Genomic DNA, 25881 nt, shown 5'->3' on the forward strand with positions numbered 1-25881 from the left:
TTTCTTCAATGGCCCATATTGACACAGCACTAGTTTCTGTGCTGCTTTTTAATGGACTGCATTGACCCCCTGAAGAGTGTGATTTATCTGACCAACGGTTGTGGGAGCTGAGCTGGAGCTTCATGCAGAATTTTAGATCAGTAGATTCAGAGTCTTTGATTCAGATGTCAAACCATTTGATTCAGATGACATTTAAAGAGTTAAAAAACTCTGAATCAGATTATATGTGCTAGACTACTAGGTTCTTTAGGGATTAGTTTGTACAGCATTGTTATGGTCACAGGGAAATAGCCTGGAAAAGTCATGGAAATTAACAAAATCCTTAATTATAAATTTTTCCTTCCACAATATCCAGTAATCTTAAATGTAGAAGTCATGAAAAAATCATGGAAATTTAGTGGAACCCTTATTCAAGTTAGCTCTAATACATAGCCCAAAGAAGTGATGCAGGGCCTTGACACTGTTTGAGAACCCACACCCGCCCCGAACCCACAGTACTTAACAGAATACCCGACCCATCATCCGACAGAGGCACTAATTTAATTCCGTACCTGACCCGACCCGTTTATAATAAAGACCACGACCTGAACCGCACCCACATTAAATGCATCAGGTAGACAAAAATAACTCCTGCGCATCATGGCTATTATCTCACACGTTGTAATCACGGACACTGAGGCGACAGTATTAAAAGTTTGAATTTATCCGATGATGCACTTTTATACACTACATGCCATTGCAAAGACTGAGTCTATCCCTCACAGCCTTGTTTTCATATGTGTTAAACAGATAGTTCACCAAAATGAAGATCTGCTGAACATTACCCTCAGATAGGGCCCTATGAAATCGGTTTTATTTTTTCCAAATTGAGGCTTTTTTTTTCCATTTAAAGTGCCCCTATTATGGATTTTTGAAAATTATCTTTCATGCAGTGTGTAACACTGCTCTAAGTGAATGAAAACATCCTGCAAAGTTTTAAATCTAAAAGTGCACAATGTGTAAAGTTATTGTCTTTCAAAAGAAAGAGTCGACTCAGAGTCATGAAAACGAGTCGTTTTTAAAACGAATCTTTAGCTGTTTCAAGGTGATGTCAACATGAAACATTAGCATATTTATGCCCGCCCACTTGTTGCGCACGCAGACCCGGGAAAACTTGAATCTCCCCTCCCTCAAACACCGTCGCGGATTCCTGTGGAGAAGACGCTGTGCTCTGCACTGTGAGGGAAAATCCGTTAGGGTATGTCGAAAAACTCCCAACTCATTTTCTCCTCCAACTTCAAAATCATCCTACATCCTACATACTGCAGAAGCACTTGCCCAGTGTTTACAAAGTGAACGTGCAAGGAGGGTTAAACCCCCTTTACAAAAAAAAAAGGTAAAACAACAATGTAATACGATTTTGAAGTTGGAGGAGAAAAGTGTTGGGAGTTTTTAGACATACCCTGTCTTGAACCGTTGTACACAGACAAAGTATGCATGTGCCTCGCAGAGCTAGACTAGACGAGCATTTGTGGTTAAAAAGTGTATAAACTTTTTTTTTTTTTTAAGAAAATTACAGATGGTTTCACTAGATAAATTGTGACTGATAAATTCTTTGTGACTGAAGAAAGGGAGACATGAACATCTTGGATGACATGGGGGTGAGTAAATTATCAGGAAATTTTTATTCTGAAAGTGGAGTAATTCTTTTAAAAACTGTTGCTGTCATGTACTCTGTACTGTAGCATGCAAAATACGTATTTAGTTGTGTGTGCTGTGTTTGCTCCGCGCAGCTGCTCGCTTGCAATTTTCTAGAAATGTGTCAATGAATAGTGAATGTTTGTCGTTGTTATTTGGAGTTCTGATAAAAAATAGAGCAATACGTTGGTGTAAAAACTGCAGTGCTTTATCAGTGCGTTACTGCATTTGGCTAATGCATATACCATGGCTGTTTTGGTGTTTACCACAGTGGTGGGCGTTCCGTTATTGACATGTGCTGCACGCAGAAGACCAATCACATCAGACCAATCACCGCAGATTAGCGTCACGCAAAGGAGGGGTTTGGAAAAATGAATCGTTGAACGAACCATTTGGGAGTCGTGAGGAAAAAATAAATGCTTATTTTAAGACAATGAAAGTGTTTTTTTGACTTTGCATGCATGTCAACCTGTTGTTGGGGACTCCCAAAACCAAAATAACCCATAATAGGGGCACTTTTAAAATTTTCTGGACTGCTTTTTAATGGTTGAAATTAAATTTTATTAATCAAAAACCATGCCTAATCAATTAAAATCATGAAACTTAAAATTTTAACAAAATTTACATTTTTAGATGCATTTGAAGTTTTATTTTTTTCTCACGTTCTTTACCAAATTCTGTCTGAGCACGTGTAATTATTTGAATGCATAAAACTTAATTAATTCAAACGTATTTTTACAAAGGCCCATGAAAGTTTTTTAAAAATTATTTTTTTTATTTTTTAGAAACTGTCTTGTGTATTTTAAATTTTTTCTGGTTATCGGATGAAGGCATAAAACATTAATTTAATTTATCTTTTAATCAAATTAATGTTAAACAAACTCTATTTTTGGCAAAGGGGTTTTCTATTACGGGTTGCCATGAGGACCTTTTAAGTTTCTGTGTGTATATGACATGACAGTAGTTTTACTCAAATGAAACGGCAAAGTGCTCATGAAGTACTCTCAGAGCAGTTCTGGGGATGTTGTTCATATACATTGCGAGCGTCACGTGCTTCAGTATATGTGTAGTAAATGAAACCTTGCATCTGTGCAATTTGTTTATTCATTAGAACAGATTTGAAGAAATTTAGCATTACATCACTTGCTTATCAATAGATGCATGGCAGTGAATGGGTGCCATCAGAATGAGAGTCCAAACAGCTGACAAAACCATTGCAGCATATGACTCCAGTTGATCAGCTGACAGCTTGTGAAGTGAAAAGCTAAAAATCCTCCATTTAATAGTATTGCTTTTTTTGTGCATTTGAATGGTAAAGTGCCCTGCAAGTACTGTAAAAATCATTGTTTCATTATATTTTTTTACTCACTAAAATAACCTGATTCAAATGCCATAATATCTCCAATAGCTGGCCATCTGTTTGGTTGATGATATGTCTGAGGTCTGCATTTTGTGCTTTGACATGCCCAACATTATCTAGTGTTTAGTGTTTTAGTTATTGTTTTCGTTCTTACACAGACTGCATGCATTTACTGACAACATCATTTATATGCAATTCCATAGTGCTAATCCCTATTAAGATTTTCTACAGTATGCACTTAATGGGATTCTGTACAGAAGCGGTCTTCCAAAGAGAGCTCAGAGAGTCGCTGCAGATCTACAAAAAAACACACAGACAGAGGAGTAGTTGATGAGCAAAGCAGTGTGCCCAGCCCTTTTTGAACAAACACAATCTCTTATCAAAGTCTTCTCACTGTCGACTTCTTGTTCCTGTTCATAAAACAAAGGTCAACCTTTCAAACAACTCTGCTGTCTAGCTAAAGGCCACAGACTGCTGCATGAGCTCACGGGCTTGGCACGTTCTGTTCCTAAACTTTCAAAGCTTGGTTTTGCAAGGTTATATATAGGGATGTAACGGTATGAAAATTTCTTATCACGATTATAGTGACCAAAATTATCACGGTTATCAGTATTATCACGGTATTGTTAAAATGTGCTGGAGATGTTCAAAAAGCACTCACACATAAATCACTTCAAGTTTTATATTTAAAAATCAACAAACAACAAATAAAATAATTTTTGTTTGCATAAAACAATAATGTTACCAATGATTGGATTTTAAATGACAATTTGACAACAATTTAATAGCATGTTCAAATATCTAATGTAAATGTTCAAATAAAGCTTTGAAAAAGTTTCATATAAAGGTAAACCTCACATTTCAGCCTTTAAGTAAAGAAAAGGGTTAAGTCAAAATGATAACTGATAAATAAATAAATGACTATGTATTTTATCTGCTCCGTAAATAATTCAAGATAACTTATCTGAATTGTTTAAAGTCTGTGTAAAGAGAATTCTGAGAATTGTTTCTAAACACATTACAAATGTTAGAAATGTATTGCTGAAACACATTACAAAGTCTCTGAAGTAGCTATGTAGTACTGAATTGTGGAGTTAAACTGTTAAACAGTTTTTCACCTATTCTGTGTTCAGGATTTTTTGGGCGGGGCTAAAACACCCCTAACACTATAATAACTATGTTGAGAGATCAAGTTCTTAGTTTGTCTTTTTGAATGTCTGTGATGTTAGATATACAGATTCTAGGCAGGGACGGTTCTAGGGTGAATGGATACCTGGGTCTTAGCCCAGAGACATCAATATGTGGCAGAATGCAAAAAACATGGAGCGTTCACAATTCGCATCTAAAAACGCATGGAAACGCGAGCTGTACCGCTTTCTTTTCTTTCAAAGCGCACCGGAGCTTGTGCTCTAGTGGTGTTTGCCGTTACTAAGCAACCATGAGCCGCGCTCGCCTTGAAGACGAGAAGGTTTCAACTCACTGCAGCACTGATGCGCTTCTACATTTAAGTAACAAACTTGCACACTCAAACATGTATAGCTGTATAAATCCAATTAAGCTACTAGAGGTAGCATCAGTAGCATCCATTCAGGTTGTAGCGGTATTTGACAGTTTCCCGCGAGTGGGCGTGGTTTCAGCACCGACAGCAGACACGCCCCCAGCGTTTGAGAGCAGAGAGTCCTGCTTATTTTATTATTTTAAGATTTTGATAACTTATTTTAGTTACTTGGCAGTTTTTTTTTGTCATTCAAATTTGACTGGGTGGTTAATAACAAATTTTTCTGTTGTGTGACAAACTCAGAACACATATTTTAATATCACTTTACACGGACTTTAAATGTGTAGAATCCACATAAGCTTGTTTTTCCTCAACCGGTCAAAATTTACAGCAGGGCATGCAAATTCGGTCCGTTTTTGGCCAGACAGAAACTGCACACAGGCTGAATGTAAATATAAGTCTCTGTAAATCCACTCTCTGACAGCAGGTGGCGCTTTATATGAAAAAGCTGAATTACAGCTGTTTCCTGTAAACTCCATGGACAAAGCAGTTTTGCGATTAAGAACACTTCCTTTAGGTATTACATGGAGTGAAGATGAAAACAAAATGACATCGAATCGTTTCTGAAGACAGTCAGAACCTTCAGAGGTACATTCATATAATTAATTCATTCATATATTCATTTGTATAATTCCCTCAGGACTCTTTTAAAACCTCACAACTTTTCTGCCCTATTTTCACTCAAAACTGCGTGCTGTGTGCATGTGAGACTGTTACTTAAAACTGTGCTTTATGCTGGACAGTATTTATTTATCGTGAGTTGTTCAAATCGCGGTAATCGAATACGGTTTTAATGATAATTAAAATATGAAATGGTAATACTAACCGTGGGGGATTTTATCACGATTTATCGTCAAACCGGTAATCGTTACATCCCTAGTTATATACAACACACACTCACACTCACACACTCTCTCTCTCTCACACACACACACACACACACACACACACACACACAAATATTCTTTGTATTTCCCACTTGCTAGAAACACATCAACTGTCCAGATCTTTTTGTCATATTGGGCTGTCACACCATTCTGGGTCAGTAAGTATTTTGCAGGTGCTCAGATGATCTTTAGAAGAGGTTCTTTGTTCTTTGTTCTTTGTCTAAAGAGGTTAAAGACAGTTATTGAGTTTTCATTGATTTTCTGCATTCCACTTGTCCTTTCCTATTTACCATCTAGAATGCTGATTGTTTACAAATGGATTTAATGCATTTTTTAAGAAGTGGTTTGATGCTGTGGATGTGGCCAATTACAGCTCCAGAAGAATTTTTAACAAGTGATCCATGTAACGCTCTATTGGAAAAGTGTTTTCCGGCTCTTTGGTCTGTATGAATTGGAGATGCTTTTATCTGTTAGGCAGACAAAAGAGTGCCTTTTCATTCTTACATTCTGGATACAGTACAATAATAGGAATAATGAGGAATGTAACAATTGCATTTACAGTTCCTTAACAGCTTCATGAATTAATTTTTTGAAATTCTAAAAAATTTGTAGAAGCTGTTTTGATCAATTCAAGTCACTTAGACCAATTCAGATGGAACAATGTTTTTTTTATTTTGACTGATTCAAATAAAAAGAATGTCATAGACATCTGTTGAAATATTATAAATGTTTTACTGTCATTTTTTAAAAATCAATTTAAAACATTTTTGCTTAATAAAACTGGCTCCAAACCTTTGAACGATAGTTTCTCATCTTGTTTTTGGTGTCTTCTGGTTCCTTCCACTCATGCTTGTCAGTTATCTTGATGTAAGAAAACTTTACCTTTATAACTGTGGTCTAGAATTTCTCGCTTTGAAGTCTGCCTAACGCTACATACTTTTATACCCAAATGCAATCGGTCAGCCCCTCACAGCCTGACCCTGTTGAAACCCTATGATGATTTTAAGCCTTTTTCTCCCCCGCTGAGAATGTGTAACTGAAAATTGCCTTTTTTTCACCTCAAGTGCATTTTGCACCCCTGTGTCACTGTGGCAGTCCAAACACATGCCAAACATCTTCCTTTTCTGTTTGTGTTTATACGGTCCTCAAAGGCAACATTTAATTAGCATTCTCTCTGAGGGAGCCGGGTCAAGAAACTGGTCCTGTTCCTGGGTGAATCAGTATGAAGACATACGGCATAAGGCATGACTCATTGTGTGACTCCACTGAGAGGGCTGAAAGTGGGCGACCATTACATTACACGTATTTTGTAGTCACATGGATTTGTTTGTTTGTTGCTGTGCATCTTGCCAATTTTAGTGCTCTCATCTGTTAGAGCTTCATCTCCCTGAAGGACATGAGCTAGATGTGTAGTAAAACAGGACAAAAGCAGATTTAGTTTTAAGATTTAATTTACTCAGACCAGTCACTATAGTTTATTTGCTCAATTTGATGTGAAAATGAGTTAAACATTTTACCTCACCTTACCTCACTTCATTTTGTATTCCATCACTGAGCCAGGAAATGTTGCAGTATAATGTTGGCTTGTTTATCTTGCGGTTGTTGCTTCTTACTTTGTTCTTTAGGGCCTTTATTTCGTTCACAGGCATTGTGCACAATTGTAATCTTTCGCACAAATTCTCCATTCACAATGCAAAAAATGTAGCTTATAATAAATAGCTACAACATGTAGGTGAGAATTATTAAAATATATGCACTTGCACAAATGAACAGATAAAATCAATAGTTTGAAGTGAAAGACTGATTCACGTCAAATGATTGTCGAATTGCAAAGCTACTTCATTCTGTCTCTTACAGGAATAGCTCGTTATTGAGTTTAGTGTGACCTTGCACTGGCATCTTACTTGCTTTTTATTTGCTCACCAAGTGCCAAATGGAAGTAAAATTTGGAGAGTTTCTTGCCAATTGGCCCTCGCTGATGGAAGTCACGAGTGGTTAAAAATATACAAACTCTACTAAAAATCTGTGGCAACTTTCATGTCTTCTAACTCCCTTAGTGGAAAATATACCATTTAGGCCTATGTGAGGAATATTAAACCAAATACATCATATTAAACCAAAAAACATGAAGTGTCTAAGCTTAAATTGTCCCATAGAGACAAAAATCAATATAAACAACACCTTATTTAACAAAAATAAACACGGTTGCAAAATACAGTAGATTTTCACCTGCCGTTAATTTTGAAACTTCTGGTAAGAGATTTACAAAAATATGTGCGTTCATCAGATTATACATCCATACATCAGCGTGCTTCTTTTGCAAATTTGTTGATTATCTATTAGTGTTTCCCACAGGATTTTGTGAGACTTGTGGTGGCAGATGACGTCACATATAAATTTGCATCAAGTTTACGTTCAGACAAATTTTGGTATTTCAAATCTGTTCTACTTTATGAACTGTCACATACTGTAATACAACTGAATGCCCAATAAAGCTGTTCACATATTTTCTGTTGTCATACATAAAACAAGTATAAATAGTAAACTTATTATTTAAGTAATATTAATAACCTTATTAAAAAGTAATATTATTATTAATATTACCAGGCAGTTTCTTGATTTGAAACGATATCAGATGCAGAAACTACAAAATTTATTTGTCTATTAAGATATTTATTTCATTAAGGAAAATTAATGGTCTGGTTTCTACAACTTTCACTTTGGAGCAAAAATCTGGCTTTAAACTTGAAAGATTTATTTATTTTTTTTGGACACTTATCGTGATAATAATCGATATCGACTGATAATTTTTTTGGCCATATCGCCCAGCCCTACTCTCACTATACTCCTTAAATCCTGATTTATAATCCCGACATCATCTAATAAAATCAATATACATCTAACTTGCACTAAAAAGTGACTATATGTGGTGGGTTTGGCTATATTGATGTTTTGTCTCATTCAGCGCACTGCCTGTGTCAGAGTAACAATCTATGAGCATATTAACAGACAAATTATGTTCATATTTAAAAGTCCGAACAGTCAGTAAGCGACAGGTTCTTTGGAAAAGCGGTTTTGTAAATGATTTATTGAAGAGTCTGCTGCGTTACGGCCAACTGAAACGGTTGTTTCTCTGCCGCTCACTGCACAGAACAGACGCCGAGAGAGGTGACACTGCGCCGGGAGAGTCAGACCTCGCGCTCGTGGGGCAGCATTGGCAACAGCTTCCAACTGAACGATAGCTAAGGTTTTTTCAAAAAAGTCGCTAGGTTTGTCAGCATGTACCGGTTATGGAAAAAAAGCCGCCAAAAGGGTCTAAAAGTTGCTAAATATTGTGATAAAGTCGCGCTCGTGTGTGAGACGCGGGAGCTGATGGCAGCAGGCAGTGGATATTGTGGCGACCCGCCACAAATAAATCAACGTATGGGAAACACTGGAGATTGTCTGTGGGAGTGTCGATATTTCTTGAGCACATAGTACGAGCAGTACGAAACGTGTAGGGCAAGATTTTCCACTAGTTAATCAATCGAGGATGGTTTCATTATCTCGGGCGGACAAAAAAAAGTGTAAGAGGATAATAATAGTAATAAAAACAAAAATGTGTCACCAAATATGCATGGGCGGCCGTTAATATACCTGGGCTGCCTGCCCAGGTAAAGTCTATATGTGGGAAGCACTGTCTATACATGTATGTGTCACATTTGATGTATCACACAGGTCTTGATGTGTGAGTCACTCTCGTCTGCTCGTCTCCACTGTGAACGCTCACCTTAAGGCTCTGGGTGACACGCTATTGCACATGGCTCTTTGAAATCAAAGTGACTGTGGTGTAATATGAATGTAATGTGATCCCTTTCTACTTAGGCGGACCCTGCACCCCCTCCTCTTCCTGATGTTTCCCCATCCCTCTTGCTGCACACTCTCATTAGCATCTGTGACAATTACGGCATCCATTCCAGTCAGCAAAATAGAACGAGTGAGGAAAAAAAAACCTGAATAATGTATTCAGCGGGTTGTGAGGTTTAATTTCTGGATCCTTTTTCCTCGTTCCTGCCCTCTTTAAAACTCTTAATCTCCCTCTCCAAAGGAGCAGTGTGGTGCCCATTGTAATGGTGGTGTTATTGCGCTGCCAGCGACAGGAAAGCTGACAAACGAGAGGTGACTGATGAAGACGGAAATGCAAAAACAAAATTACTCTCATATATGAGTTTAGGAAGGTTAGGAGAGAGAGAAGAGTGTGAAGAAAATAGCTGTTAACAATACAAAATAAATATTTAGACATCAGAGGGAGTTTCTAGTGCAAACGGAATATGTGCTGAATCAGTCACATGTTTCATCATCTATCAAAGCAGCAGTTTGGTGTGTAAGATCTTGTATCCTAGCAGCAGACTCACAGCCACCAGGACCGCCCGTCGGAAATGAGCTCAGCTTAGTTGGACCAGACATCCTTGTCCTGTCAGCACTTTCTTTACTCATTAATTAACAGATCCGGAATTAATTTACTAAGCCCTGAAGCTTCTGTTCTTATTTCGTCCTACATGTCACGATTACTGTTGTCTGCGGAGCTTGTCTGGGTTAGGTCAGAGACCGTATGAGGAGGAAGAGATGGACAGTTTGTAAACAGTAACAGAAGAAATTACATTGCTCAATATAACAACTGTCTCAAAGCAAGTCAGGCCTTTCAGTTACAAGTGCCAATCTTGTCAGCATTAGCTGGACCAGCCTAAGAGATAACGTCTAATAAAGATAATGTCTATTTGAAAATTTGCTTCAACATTTTCGAAGATGTGAGCTCCAGCGCTCATGCAGCCGCTGAGAACAACCTCACCTCAGCCAGATCTTCTGGAATCTGTCGCTGGCTCTGATGTCTCTATAGTGGTTAAACATGAGATATAATTCATTTTGGCTAAATATAACGGGCAGTCTTTGGTCTCATTAATCTATTATTTGTTCCAGAGCAAATAGTTTTAGCTGAGGGCAAAATCTCATCACGTTATATTTTATGTAACTTCAGTGCTGTATATAGCGCTGCCTTTGTACTTTTGACTGAATTGGCTAGCAACCTTTATGATTGCTGTTGTTGTTGTTATCAAACATTATTATTCAATAAATAATATTTTATATAAGTAATAGTATTTATCATTGGGAAACAGCGTGTGTGTTCGTGATGGTGATTTTAGTGACATTGTTCTGCCATTAGATGGCGACAAGAGTCAGCAGTAAAGACTTTTATATTGAAAGAGACTAAAGCGCTGTTTTGAACAAGGAAGTTATTTTTACTTTTAACAGCTTGTATGCAACAAATGCACTGAGCAACTCTGTCATCGGAAATCACCCTTAACAGATGAAATGATAGTACGACAAAGAGAGCCTATCACTTTCTTCAGCGGATATTCAAACTTTTATTGTGAATATGAGATTGATCTGAAGAATGAATGCTGTATCAGATGCAGATAATCACATTCGCTCAGTCAGTCTCTCTCTCATAATACTCTACACTGTAAAAAAAAATAAGTTGATTCAACTTAAAATAATTTGTAACCTGGCTGCCTTAAAATCTTGCGTTCAATAAGCTAAAAAACATTTGTTGTTTACACATATATTGGAGTTCCTTAAACCTAGATTTAATAGTTGGGGTAACAAAGGTGAAGCTGAATCAACTTTATACTTTGTATAACCAACATGTTTTTAGTAAGCTCAACTAGACGAGAAAGTTGTACCAAACTAAATTCAAGTTGAAACAACACAAAATGAGTGAGACCAACAAATGTTGAGTTGTTTAAACTAAGCATTTTGTTGAATAAACTTGTAATTATGAGTTATGCAAACTAAATACAAATTGGCTAAACCTAGATTTAATAGTTGGGGTAACAAAGGTGAAGCGGAATTAACTTTACACTTTGTCTAACCAACCAGTTTTTAGTTAGCCCAACAAGACGAGAAAGTTGTGCTAACCTAAATTCAAGTTGAAACAACATAAAATTAGTGAGACCAACAAACGTTGAGTTGTTTAAACTAAGCATTTTGTTGAATAAACTTGTAAGTATAAGTTCTGCAAACTTAATACAAATTGGCCAAACTAAGCGTCTTGTTGAATTAACTTATATTTTTAAGGCAGCCAGGTTACTTTTTCAAGAATAGTTCATCTTACTAGTAATGTTAAGTTCATTCAACTGGCTAAACTATGTAATTTGCCCACACAACTCAAGTTTCTATTTTCTACTCGCATAAAATAAAATACATTGCATGTTCTTAAATGTCCATGACATTTTATTTCAAAATTGACAGCATATTTAGTATTAGTGCGTTTAGTATAAAAACACCTTTAAAACAAACACTGACATTTCATATTAACATTTAATTTCTTTGGAACAATTGCAGTAAATATCTACATTCCTTTCACTAATGCACATTTAATCAAAAGAACAGATGAGTAATTCTGTAATTTTCCATTTCAATATAAGTCAGAAGTCAGAACATGCATCAAAGTGCATTCAAAATTTTAAAAAGAGATGCCATAACATGGCAAAAAATGTGAGTTGAACAAAGTGCAAAAACCAACCAAAAAGCCTACTTTTTGCAGAGTAGCATGTTTCGTAGCCCGTAAACACGTGAAGAACAGTTACTCCCACCAATGTTCGTGCAAAGTTTTGAGAACATCAGAACTGTACTGTGTTTTGTTAATGATGTAAAGACGACCCATCAGGAGCACAAATGCTTTCGGGACGTCACAGATATTGATGGCGACAAGACACTCTTCCAAAATGATAGCAACGTCATTGGTTTATTTTGGAAGCACCTCCCATTCCTCCTCCTCAGTCACAATCAAGATGCCCATGTCACCTCAATTCATGAGATGCCTGAAAAAAACAACAACAAAAAAGAAGAAATTCTTTACATACAATTATAAAAATTTTATCAATATAGAATACTACTGTACATTACTTCAACTACAGTAATACATTCTGTTAAAAATATTCAACAACAACAAGCAGCAATAAAGAGGCTAAGTAAAAAAAAATAAATAAAAAAAAACTGCAAATTACATCAGACTAACTGCAACAAGTACTGCTATTTCAATAATATAAGGGTGCTTTAACACTAGCACTTTTGGTGTGCACCTATTTTAATGATATCTTTACTACCTTTAAGATCTTAAAGGTCTTATAGGTTTGGAACAACATGAGGACGAGTAATTAAAGATAATTTTTATTTTTGGGTGAACTATCCCTTTAACTGTGAAATAATCTTTAAACATGAATCCCCTATAAAATTACATTTCACAGTTACTCTGGGTTTAAAAAGTTGCCTGCCACTGATGCATGGAAATGGTTAAAACATGCAGAAACAATTTTTACCTGCAAAATGCACAAATACCTAACAACTCTTAGTAGAAATACACAACACAATACTGAATGCTTGTAAATACTTATAGATAGATAGATATAGAAATTACAGAAAAAATTAAAATAAATAAAATAAAATGTAAAATGACATTAAAAATAAAATTTTATTTTATTTTATTCACTTTACCCAGTGAATTTCACCAAGTACCACAATTTCAGCCAAAAATGTTCTACTGAAGGAAAAAAAAAAAAAAGAAGTCACCTACACCTTGCAAATTTTCATTTTAGGGTGAACTATCCCTTTAACACTATGTTGGCTATATTTTAGTCTTGTGACATTGTGTATCATGACATACAGTGAGTGCTATGTACTATATTGAAAACTTACGTGTTACAACTGCAGATAAACAAGATTTCTTCTTCTATTACCGGGACCACATCACTGCAGATTGATGGTGCTCATTTTGGTCACCCAACAACTATAATGCCAACAGACTTGTCCTTGATGAATTCCTCTTGAGAACCTGTGTGCTTTAATAAAAACAAAGGGAAGCGTTAAAATATGCCTTACAATATTAACAGTCACAGACTCCAATAAACATGTGCACTTAAGTAAATAAATTTATTTACAATTTGTCCAAGCTCTACAATGTGACAGTCATTCCCATTGTGTCTGCATAGCACTTTGATGGATACAACTGCAGAAGGACTTGCTGAGGTCCATCCACAAGAATTCTGTGCTGATCTTTAGTCATTCCAGAATATCATAAACATGGAAAATACAGAAACATGTTAAAACAACACTATAAATACAAATAAATAATCTTGACAGCGAAAGTCAAATGTCATTGCTAGTTTACGTTTCAATTACCAAAACCATATTTTACAATCCAGAAAAGGCTTTTAAATTACATAATACAGGAAATTAGAACAAAACAACAGAAAAGCTAATTTTACACATTTGTGATTATCCTTATCACAGGGCTTTTTATACAAGATATATGCCATTATTACTTTTCATACCTTCAATTTTTTAACCGACCGTATATTCACGCAGCGTTGCCATGGGTTCCGACGAGGCACTTATGTACTGTAACTGAAAGAAGAGTTTGTACCGTTAGAACCTCATCTGAAAGATTATGTCAGATAAATACACGCTCTCCAAGCCAACTCTGAGAGGTGCTCGTTCGTTTCACTTACAACGTGCAGAAAAATGACAGTTCGAGCAGTAATCTTGTTTATTTCCCCTAATTTTAATCGGTCATAAGGTCATTTTTTAAAATTCCCGCCGTTCTAAATACACACAGTTGTTCGTCGCGCTCCGTCTCGTGCTCTGTTTGAACGGTCTCTAATGCAGCACTGGGCTCAAATAATACATACCAAACAGTATATTCTCCAGATAAGTTCAGCTCAGTATAGCATGGGAGAATATTAGTTTAATAATTATATGAATAATACTGTGGAACCGCGTGTATTTTGAGGCTTAAGAGGAGTGTCGCGAAAGTAATGCTGGTATCCATTTAACTACAAAATGCGATGCTTTAAACCATACTCGTACTATTCTTAGACAACATACGTAATTGTACACATGTTAAACCAATAAATACAAATATTTACTTACCAAAAGTGCTGGTTTGAAAACATTTTCAAGCTCTGAGGAGAAGCTCATCAAGATGGCTGACCAACGTCTTCTTTCTGCAAGTCTTCACGTGATCTCGCGATAAGTGACGTGATATCGTTATTAAATTGATTCAACACATTTTTTTAAGTTGAGGGGGCAAATGGCTAGTTTTGTCAACTTAACGAACTAGTTGAGACGGTGAAATTTAAAATTTTAAGTTGAATGAACAAACTAATGAACTGAAAGTTGAGTCAACTTAAAAACATTAATTGAAACAACTAAACTGCGAAATACTTTTTTACAGTGTACTACACATATTACACAGCTTTTAATACAGTAATACAATAAGCTTTTAATGAAGCAACTCAGTGTTTCTTCGTTACTGGTTCTAAAGTAACGTTTTCTAATTAGTAACGGAGGCTTGGGCTCAACTGTTAAACTGTGTATTCAGCATCTCATATTGGCTTGTCATCTGCATGTGCTGCCAGTTTAACGTGCTTTTTCAACCCCTGTAGACTCGCAAAATGCTGTGGGAAACACTGGGACGCATCGTTTTATTTCCTTTTTGCGGCCTAATTAAAAAAAAAAAAAAGAAAAAAAAAGAAAGACATTACTTGACTCCTATGCATACCAATAAGTCCTCTACAAACCCTTGGCCAGCATGTCTTCTGCTCGTGACTCACAAGTGAGTTATGTAACTGGCCTGACATGATAGCAGAACCAATGGGCTTAGTGGGTTTTTTCCCCACTGTCTGACTTCATGGAGTGGTGTATAATGTTTGGGTGTAGGCATGTTCATGTGTGGCACAGATGTGACAGGCACGTACATTTACCGCTCATTCAAGCAAAACTGAGTCTGATTGCTTTTCTGCTTCATTAGATTTAATAATGAAATTGAGTTAATAAGTTACTTCTTTTTTCTCTTTTTGGTGTAGCTCATTAAATAGCATATTAACAATTCTTTAATGTATATAAAGTACTTCCTATATTTATGAGACATACTGTGCATTTTATTTATAGGTCTCAATTGTGTGGTGTGTTGCTTAGAATCCTCCTGTTTATTTATTTGTTAGAAGAGAAATGGCTTTCAATATAACAGTCTTTGGTGCTGGTTTTTTTAAGCATCTTGCATATTTTTAGGCTATGTTGCAAACTATGAAATATGGCAACATTTTATACATAGGCCAAACAGATGATAAAAACATCACAGCAATCCACGACTCCAAGCCATCAATTAACGTCATGTGAAGTAAAAAGCTAGTTAAAAGCATCTTGATGGAGTTTGAAGTTAAAATGGCAAACAACAATAGATTTGACATATAGAGATGCCATTCCCTCAGAAATACATCACATTATGGAAGTAAAACGAGTTATGATGAATGTCATTTCGGGGTGACATTCAGAAGCTTAACTGCTGGACATCAAAGTCTTTTGAACATATAGGACACCTGCATCTGAAAAACACTGGTCCACGTAGGGCTGGGCGATATAGCTAAAAACTTTATCAACGATATAATGTTTCATATTGTTTGGTATCGATATTTATTGACATTTTTAATAACCTTTTTTTAAAACAAATAGCAATAGAAAAAATGTTTAAATTTAACTACTGTATTTTTAAATTAACCCAATTTGAGACAAAAAACATATATTTTTTGTTTTAACAGTCAAACACAAAATAGAAATTAAATATGTAATTTGTAATATTTTATATGCAGATTAAATAGGTCTTAAGGAAACTTTTGGCTTGTTCCCTGAGGCCACAGAAGGGCGCATTGAGTAAAATAATGCAGCACATTAAATTGTCAACGCAAGGAAATAACTGTCTATAAAAAACATGCATTACGTCTAAATTAATTCATATAAATCAAATATAATTTCATAAACTGCATAAACAATTATGAGCAAAACAGCATCATGTATTTATGCATTGCTTAAAACAAAGAGCTGAATCGCCCATCACAGATTGCTTTTAAAAACATACGTGACGCAGTGAAAGGGAATAAATCAACACAAATTCGTGACATGCTTTCTAAAACTGTTTAAACTGTTTTAACTTTGCATGGCTTTCTATACATCTCTTCTGTGAGATGTGAGTGCAGCAGTCATATTTGTCCGTCTAAAAAATGTGCTGAATTTGCATTCTGTGTGAATTTGATTGTACTATTTTTGCATTCAAATGCAAATGTTTATTTTAAATTCGACTAATATTCATTTTTTTATTCACAATCTCCTCATCACAGGCAAGCACAGCACTCAATTCAGCATGTATTCGTGCTATCAAAGAAGGTGTACCATCGATAAATATCGATATCGCCCAGGCCTAGTCTCACGGCCCTCGTGGGACAGGGCTTATTCTTTCACTCGTTGAAACATGATGCCTCTATGATCGGTGTTCAATGAGCCAGTTTCTTTACAAAGAGTAAATACTCATCTGCTCACTGAAGCCTGTAGAGTGAAATAAATGAGAATGTTATGCAATAGCCTGCTGTAGTCTGTTTTAGACACAACATGAGGATTCACACTGTCGCCATGATAGAGTGATGGAGTAAAAAAAGACTGTGTGCTTAGTCGCTATATCCTCGTGGGGGGAAATGAAGGATGGCTGTTCCAATGAGTTTCTTTGGTGTTCTTCAAAGGGCTTTTGCCCTCATTAAGGTTTATGGACTTCAGGGTGGCTATATATCTCCAGGCCTATATACTGATCACCCAACACATGCCCAGACTAGTTTCCTATTAATTGGACCGTGTCAGAGGACAGGATATCATGTGAGTAAATGGCTAATTGATTTCAGAATGGTGGCTGTGTGAGACAGGCGCCTTTCTTTATCACAGTGGCTATATTTGCCTTATGCATTTACAGTCACTGGTGGCCTACATTAAATGTTGGCTCAGTGATTATTATTATTTTTTTTAAATTTTATTCTTTCAGTTTGACAAGCTCTTTAAGCTTTATAATTATTAGCTACAGGTATGAGAAGTGCTAGTAGTATTAAAAGTTGATTTCGTGATTTCTAGTTTTTAAACAGGATTAACTATCCAGTATGCCTCTATGTTACTGGTTACCCAGTGAATTGTCTTGTGAATTGAACTGTTGTTTTGAATTGGCTATAAATCTGAGTGGAATTGAGCTCCATCTTTTAGCACAAGAGCCCTGAAATGCTCTTCAAAGACAAGCACACTGTGCTATAGAGTTCACACAGCTGCCCAGCTTGTTTTGGCCATCTTCACTCCTGCCAAAAAGATTTAAACCACTGGTGATGTGCTATTTCTGCTCAACATATGAATGCTAGAATTACTCCCCGTAGTCAAAGCCCAATGCCCTTATGTTTCAAATCAAAACAAGGCCTGCTTTATGCACTACAGTCTTCTGTGGTTGCAGTCCAAAATTAACTTTTTTGCCACACCTGCCACATGGCTCTAGTGAAAATCTGCTGCCCATAAATATTTCTTACCTACTGTCTAGCTTGGTTTTGTATTGCTAGCAATTCATTTTAATATTTAGTGGAAATATTTATGCTTTTAATTAAACAATCTTTTTTTAAATATTTATTTCTTCACTCTTTGTTTACCATTTTTTATAAATATGCAACAAAGAAATTATGCAGCTCTAGTATAACAAATCTGTTCTAGCTTGAAAATGATGATATATAATGATGCCATATAATTACTGCATGGTTTGTAGTTTTCACCACATTTGAAGCTTTTAAGACATAGGGTCCTATGATTTCCGGAATGCGGAAAACGCGGAATCCTGTCATAAAAATGGAATTTACTGTATAACGTGGAATATCACGGAATTTGCCAAATTTTTGAATTAATAAATCAAAAGTAGGTCAGTACACTTAAATCAAAATGCAATATGGACTAGTGTCTGTAATTTATTAAGCCGCAAAATTTTACAACTTTAACTTGAAGTGTAACAGAAATACATTACTGCTAATAATAAAATTATTATTAAAACATTATTTTTAAGTAATATTTACCAGAAAATTTAGGTGAATTTATTTACCAATAAATGTAAATACACAACACAGTATTTCTGAAAAAATACTATTTAAAATCGACTATTTAGAGATGCTTTTGATTATTAAAATGTAATGAAACCATTAAAATGACATCCAGAAAATTAATTCAAAAATTAATTCAAGAATTTGGTAAAAATAAAACTAAACCTATTTCATAGGGCCTTGAAAATGTAGTTTTATTGTTAAACCTTTAATAAATTGCTGTTAAATTGTGAAAGTTTCATGATTTCAGTTAATTAGACAGGCTTTTGTTTTAATAAAATTTAATTTAACCATTTAAACAGTCTAGAGAAAAAAAAAAACCCGGAAAAATTACATTTTGAATTTTGAAAAAAACAACAACAAAAAACCCCCCAGATTTAAAAAAATAAATAAATAAATAAAATGGATTTCATAGGGCCCTACTATCATATCAAGTCAAATGAAATCATATATATATATTTTTAAATCATATCATATCAACTAGAGAACATTGTCTTAATGGCAAATCAGCAGTCAACTGGCCTGAAACTCTTTTGCACTGGCCTGGGCCAGCAGGCCATCTTTATAGTTGAGCCTTGTTATCACTCGTGAAATTTTGAAAAATGCAGTATTTGGATTGCTATTTAGGAGATTTACTCTGTTAGCATGTGTTTACATATTCAGAATGTGGCTAATGCTTGTTTTTCCATTATTGCATTATTACTAGAAACTAGGGCTGTGCGATATGACGATATATATCGGATAGACGAAATAAAAAGTCTATTGTTTCATATTATGTTCTATCGTTTATTTTGTGGTGTCGCAAAAAACATTGTTTACGGTAATACTTTTTAATCATTTGGATGACTGAGATCTTTACACGCCACCACGGGGCGTGAAGGGGAGACAGAACCAGGTGGAGAACGACCAGAACAAAATGAGGAGCTCGTTCCTAAACGAGGGACTACATCTGTAGCATGAGCACACGTTTTTAAGCACTGCAGTTTTATAACAACCGATTTTAAGCCGTTGAAACACAAACAACAGAGCTATATGCGTGCGCCGTCTCTGTTTCTGTGTGAGAGGACCGCGCATATTTTTATTTTTTTTTGCCGCTTTATTGGCTTTGAACGATTACATAAACACACTTATATGCGTCAGAATCCTCATCTTGGCAAGTATCCTCATATAGACAGCGATTTAGGTCTTAAGAGAGAGGAAACAGCTGAAAGAGAAAACGCATATGTAACAGTATATTGGATCCGGACTTTGGTCTTAAAGTGGAAGCTGTCCAATATTCGTTCTGTCTGCCATTCATATTAATCTTATGCCATGGTCTGTCTGAATACTCGATTCTGATTGACTGGCAGGTGTTGATTAAATTCGTTTAACTGCACAGGTAGTTCCAGGTCAGTTTAATCACATTCTATATTAATGCGCTTCCTATAAACATTGGTAACCACAGTAACATACAGTTACAGTTGAATAGTAATACAGACGAAAATAACCGTCATTTTTATCGTTCCGGTCAAATATTGCAGCACAAATATTGTTAACATCTTTAATATGTGAATGCTGGGAAATGACCATGGCATAAACGGGATAATCAACGGCTAGCTGTGCATTAAATGATTTGAATGCACGATGTGGAGGCGAAGAACCGCCCGACGCGCAGCTATCCCTTACATAGCACATTGCTAGAAAATCTCTCACTGCTCTTGACTAAATCACTTTTGTAACTTTAATAAGAAGAAATAATAATAAAAAAATAATGATGATGATATATTTATATATGTACAGAATCTATACATAATACACGTGTTAATTATATCTATCATATATAGATAGATAGATAGATATAATTAACACAGTGAAGACTAATTAATTTGCACAATGTATGTAGCGTTTCTTATTTATTGTGGTTTTTTTTGTCCTATTGCTTGCAATTAGTTTCTTATACTTATTTCATCACTGACAGTTTATTTATTGTCAGTGAGCTTGGTTTTTTTTTTTTTTCGTCTCTTTTTAGGCTTGTATTAGTTTCATATTGACATTGGTGACAAGGATTTTGAGAATTCTATGGTATCAAAGATTTTAATATCATAAAAGTTTTAGTTTTCTAAATGCTTTATGATCACCACATTAAACCTTGAGTGCATTTAAGTAACTCTGCTTGTACTACAGTATATTTTCATGCCCTCTTTTTACAGTGCTGGTGTGTCAGAAAGCCTGCCTTTGTTTATGGTTACTCCTCACCTTTTGTACAAATCTGTTGTAAAGGCCAAAGAGAAATAACAAGTGTAGTGCCAGAGGGGAGAAATGCCTTCAGTTGTGTTGTTAGCATGTATTGCTGCGTTGCCAGAAGACAGCTGCTTCATAATGTCAGAAGAATGAAGCAATTAGGCCTGGGAATCTGGCAGCAGTCTTGTTTGCTACAGGCAGCCCTACATGATTTTGAGTCATACATGTTAGAATCACAGCAATGACGCACATGCATGGTTTTTCGCATTATAATGAAGTGATTTTTATGTTTAATGAGCTCATTTATGCATTTAAAAGCTGTTAGAGGTCTAGAAACCTGTTGGATGGGATGGTAAAAAAGCTATAACGAGAAATGGAGACTGATTACGTCAAAACACACAGTGCTAAACTGCCGCTAGAGCTTTTTAGTGCTCTGACCAATATTAATTAAATGACAATGGCTTCAAATGGGTCGTGAAAATCTTTGGGAGTCACTTTGGTTACAGAATCGTTTCAAAAATGAAAAAGTTGTAATTAAGATTCTTTGTTGCACTGAAAAAAGGCAGTCATACATGTTTGGAACAACATGAGGGTGTGTAAATGACAGTAAATGACAGAATTATAATTTTTGGGACTATCCCTTTATGTGTGAAAAGAACTGTATTCATCTCTTTTAAACAAGACTGACAGCTGTATTTTGCTGCTGTGTGAGTGTAGCCATAGAGTCCCCCCACTGAGACGCTGTAAACTCATTTCTCTCGGCTGCTGTTACCACATTGATGACACATGCCCCCCCTCCACCTGACGATCTCGCTGGGAATGAGCTGGAGATGCTACAAGACAGATGATGTGCTCTTGAGCGCTGTGTTAATCGGATCCCATTAGCGAGCTCCATGTATTCATCTCAGTGGACCTCAGATTCAATTGTCTGAAAAGAATTGAACTGAAAGATGTTGCTCAGTTGTTTAGCAACCGTGTTACATAACAACGAACGCTAGTGCTTTTAAAGCAAAGGTCCCAAAGATGTCACACTATGCAACTTTTATGAAAAGTACTAGCTAAATGTTTTACACATTACTCTAAGCTTTGTAACACCTGTGTGGTCTTGTTAAGTCTCGCTCAGCTGGTCTGTAACAGAATTTTATTAAGACTGGTGACAGTCATGAATCAGTTTGTGCTGAAATTTCACTTTAGATTATGTTTCTACCATTCCTGACAAATTGAGTCATAACGCTTCCATCTTAAATTATAATCATTCAATTATCCACTTTATTTTAATATTTTTATTTGATTTATTATTTTGCTATTCTGTTGTTATATTTATCATTCTGTGTTAAAGTTTCCTGTGATGCTGCAAACACTGTGCCAATTTTTGTAGAGCCATTTTTTAAAAATATAGCATTCATTTGTTTTAGTTTTTTTCTATTCTTCCGTTTTTATTCTTCTGGCTTCTAAAAGACAGTTTCCTGTGCTGCTGTGTGCTCTGTGCCAGTTTAAGCACAGGAATTTTTCACATAGCATAATATCAGAGCCATTTAATGTCACAGTGGCAGGGTTAAGTATTTTTTCTATCTGTTTGCAATTTGGCAAACATTTGTAGGAAATCTCCATGCTGATCTTATAGCGCACTGCATGCTGTGAGAGCTGCTGAATAAATATGTGCTGGAAAAACAAGCAACCAATCCTCACCATGCCATAAGCAACAGATCTAAGGGGTTTTGTATGAGATTAATGCGGGTTGCATTCTCTGACATTTTGTTTTCACCCACGGGTTTGTCTGTTATCACAAGGTTTTCTTTATGCTCTCTAATCCAGCTTTGACAGCCATCTTCAGAAACAAAGTGGCCAAATCATTCTCTGTTGACATGCACCTCAAGTAAAATGTAGGCTTGGAGCCATATTCACGTTTTGTGGCATTAGAAATGCAACACACTTTTGTATTACTAAGCTGAACAGCATGTCACCTCTCACTTATTGTTTCTGCCCTGTGGGAGCTTGTGCACTGCTCGTGCAGCCTGTCACTCCTTATTCCACTATTTACCCAGCATAGAATATCTTTTGTTTGGCTTGATTTTAATTTCTTCCCTTCACCCCAAACCCCAAAATTTAGAACATGATTTGGACACATAGAATTACATTGTTTTTATTTATTGTTTGTTTGTCTAAATGCATTGCATTTTTATTTTATATTCATTCATTTCTTTTTTTTCTTTCTTTTTTTTTATCTTTTGTATATGTTTCAGTAGAATAAACATTGAGTGTAGAATAAATGCAATTTATTCAATTTAAAATTACAAATTTTATTCAAGATGTTTGATTATTTTTTAATTATTTTACTTACTGTTTACATGTTGTATAGTTGCTTTAGAATGCTTAGTAGTTCTTTTTTGCACATGTCACCTAGCAGTGGAGGTCATAGGTGAGGAGTTGTGTATGGTGTTTCTTATTTTTCTAACGGGAGTTGCCATCAGTTTGCCATATGGCCCTTTAGACATCCACCCAGGGAGGGCGAGCGACACATGGCTGGCAGAGCACCTCGACCTCTGATATCAGTTTCATGACTTTCTGTGTGTTTATTCACAGCTGCGTGTCATAGGATGCCACCCACATAATCTGTCTTGAGTAGAGAGTAGGCCAGTGGATGCCTGGCCTACATCACTGTCACTCCTCTGACCTAAGTAGTAGTAAATCAAGCTTGTCTATCTGTTTGAAAAATGTATAACAGTCCCATCATTCCTTTAACCTATGCTCTAAATGTGATTGAATAGTAATACCAGGGCCTTCATAGGTCAATATGAGGTTTGTGTTCTTCTAGGTTGCATGTGAAAAGAGGAAGAGGCTGAAATGCTCTGATCTACAGTGACATGATTGGAGGGACTGAGTCATCTGAGATGAAACCTCTGTGTGTTGACAGCTGGCTCTATGTTATAACACTCAATGCACAATGCTGCTATTTTCACCGCTACAGACAGCCTTGAACTGAGGAAGCACCTAAATCCACACTGAATGCTGATTTAAACCTGTAAACCAGTGCCAGTAATCATTGTTTTAAAGGGATAGTTCAGCTAAAATTGAAAATTGTCATTTTGTGAATTACAGAATGTAAATTTTTGGATGGTTTACCCGTCAGTTAATGTGAGGGGATTAATTCTGCAGGAATGAGCAGCATCTGTAGACAGAGAAGCATCGTATTAGTACTGGATGTCCATCCTAAGGTCAGCACGCAGGAGGCATGCTGGAGAATTAATGGCCAGTGGCTCTGTCACATTATATGGGCTTTAAGTTGAACCAATGGAGTGTCTTTCTGTAGGGTCACACAAAACCACTGAGTGGACCCAGGGTATCATATTCTGTATATTACAGTGCATAAGACTTCTTTTTGAAGTAATAGTTAAGAAAGTGCATTTCCACAGTATTATCCAGACTCTGAAGACATTAGCTGGAGTTTTGGCCATAATGGACATTTGGACATAATAAGTCTAAAGAAACATTAACTGTAAACAATCTGTTAGTTCTTATATAATTCAGCTTGAAATGAAGTAATTAATGTAAGCTATACTTACGTTTTTATGGTCACCCCATTAAAATAGATCCAGTCATCTGCTGCTAACATACAGTAAATGGCATTCTGGCAAGGTATCGTATTTATATTTAGTTTTCCAGATGGATTCTCTAATCACAACAAAGCAAGCTCCCTTACATCTGTGAAGGACATCTGTGAACATTCTCATGACCTGCTGTGAAGCAGAAAAATAGATGGTATCCTGGTCTGACTTAGACACCGAATTTAGATAGGCCTATTTCTTAAATTTGTGAATCATATGTTTTGCTTATCTTGTTACATGAAATAAATGCAGTAGACTTTTGCATAGAATGTGTAGCAGGGATATTCAATTAAAATTCCAATAAGTCAGATCTCTAATCTATTATATTTCAATACATGTATGACATAAATGTAATTGTATTTGCTGCATTCTCGTTTTCTGCAGTGTTTTAGTGAAAGCATTATGCTGTTTTGCTGGTCACCATGTTTTTAGTTGTTAAATAACAGCATCATCTGCAGCTCTTGCTGTGCTTTCTGTCTGTATAAAGGGCTTGAATGATGCGTGTTTGGTTCTAGATAACAATATTAGAGAATATAGCACAGAGAGACTGTTAACATAAATGACCCTGAGCATTTGTGGCATATAGGCCTACTGCTCTGTTGTTCTGATGTGCTGCTGACTTAAAACTGTAGAAACGGTAAAATAGTGCTGCTGTTGTCAGTATGTCTCGCGCTTCGGGTTGAAATCAAGCCGGGGTCTAGATCTTCCTCCACTCTGGAGTGTAAACGCTCACATCTCAAAATCAACATCTGATTGAAAGAACCAGGTTGCCTCCTTACGTCTTGCATTTTCTTTTTTGATACAATATTACACTTGTAAAAACATCACAATATGTAAGAAAAGATCTGTCACAACTTCTGTTTCATCGCAACGTTCAAAAAATTAGACCGCTGTTAACTTGACACAGTGTCTGAAAAGTCCCCTGGTTGACAAGACACTATTAATGGGGATTTTCACAATTAGATATTCACGGAAGTAATAGTTGTAATGGCAACTGTTTTCGATTAATTGTCTAGTCGTACCTGATATGCAGTGAAAAGACTGTGCAGGGCAGTTTGTGACTTCTGAATATTTAACCTCATCTGCAAGTTCTACTAGAGATGTTTCAGCATTTCTATCCACAGACGTGAAGTGGATTTATTGTCAAAGTAATGCTGAGGTTGAGCATTTTATGAAGAGGGATCATGTTCAGTTTTTTCAGCCACATGGATCATAGAGGAGTCCTGATGGGTTCCTGTGTTTGCGTAAGAACTTCTGTCCTTGGTGCATTATATGGTTTCCATGGGAACTAATTCAGATCTGACTGTGAAATATTTCTCTAAAGAGATAGACAAACAGGAATGTTCATCTAAATCCCAGAAAAGCACTGTTTAATTAAAGCTTTGTTAATGTGGAGAAAGGCTTGATTAACGATATCCCCTTTATCAAAAATAACACTTTTCAATGCTTATTTTCTGCCCTTTTTTTTGTAACTCACAAGATTAAACCAGTGTCTCACTACTCAAATAAAAGAGCAATGTTTAAAGTGCCAGTGTTCACACTCTTCAGGAAGTCATATTAAACTGTGAAAGTATTTTAAGATTGAGAAACCACACAC

At 36.0% G+C, this 25881-nt stretch overlaps 1 protein-coding gene and 1 long non-coding RNA gene across 16 annotated transcripts in view; one reads left to right on the top strand and one right to left on the bottom strand.

Moving 5' to 3' along the window:
- The window catches only part of caska (calcium/calmodulin-dependent serine protein kinase a), a 162003-nt gene that overhangs the window by 36204 nt on the left and 99918 nt on the right, over positions 1-25881 (top strand). The gene's annotated exons all lie outside the window — the stretch shown is intronic.
- LOC131546715 (uncharacterized) lies at positions 11826-18084 on the bottom strand. Its single transcript, XR_009272767.1, has 3 exons — positions 13459-18084; positions 13217-13359; positions 11826-12342 (listed from the first exon to the last, which is right to left on the bottom strand). It is a non-coding gene; the product is annotated as an uncharacterized LOC131546715 (long non-coding RNA).

The sequence above is a fragment of the Onychostoma macrolepis genome, chromosome 09 (assembly GCF_012432095.1).
Source record: "Onychostoma macrolepis isolate SWU-2019 chromosome 09, ASM1243209v1, whole genome shotgun sequence".
NCBI classification, from domain to species: Eukaryota; Metazoa; Chordata; class Actinopteri; order Cypriniformes; family Cyprinidae; genus Onychostoma; species Onychostoma macrolepis.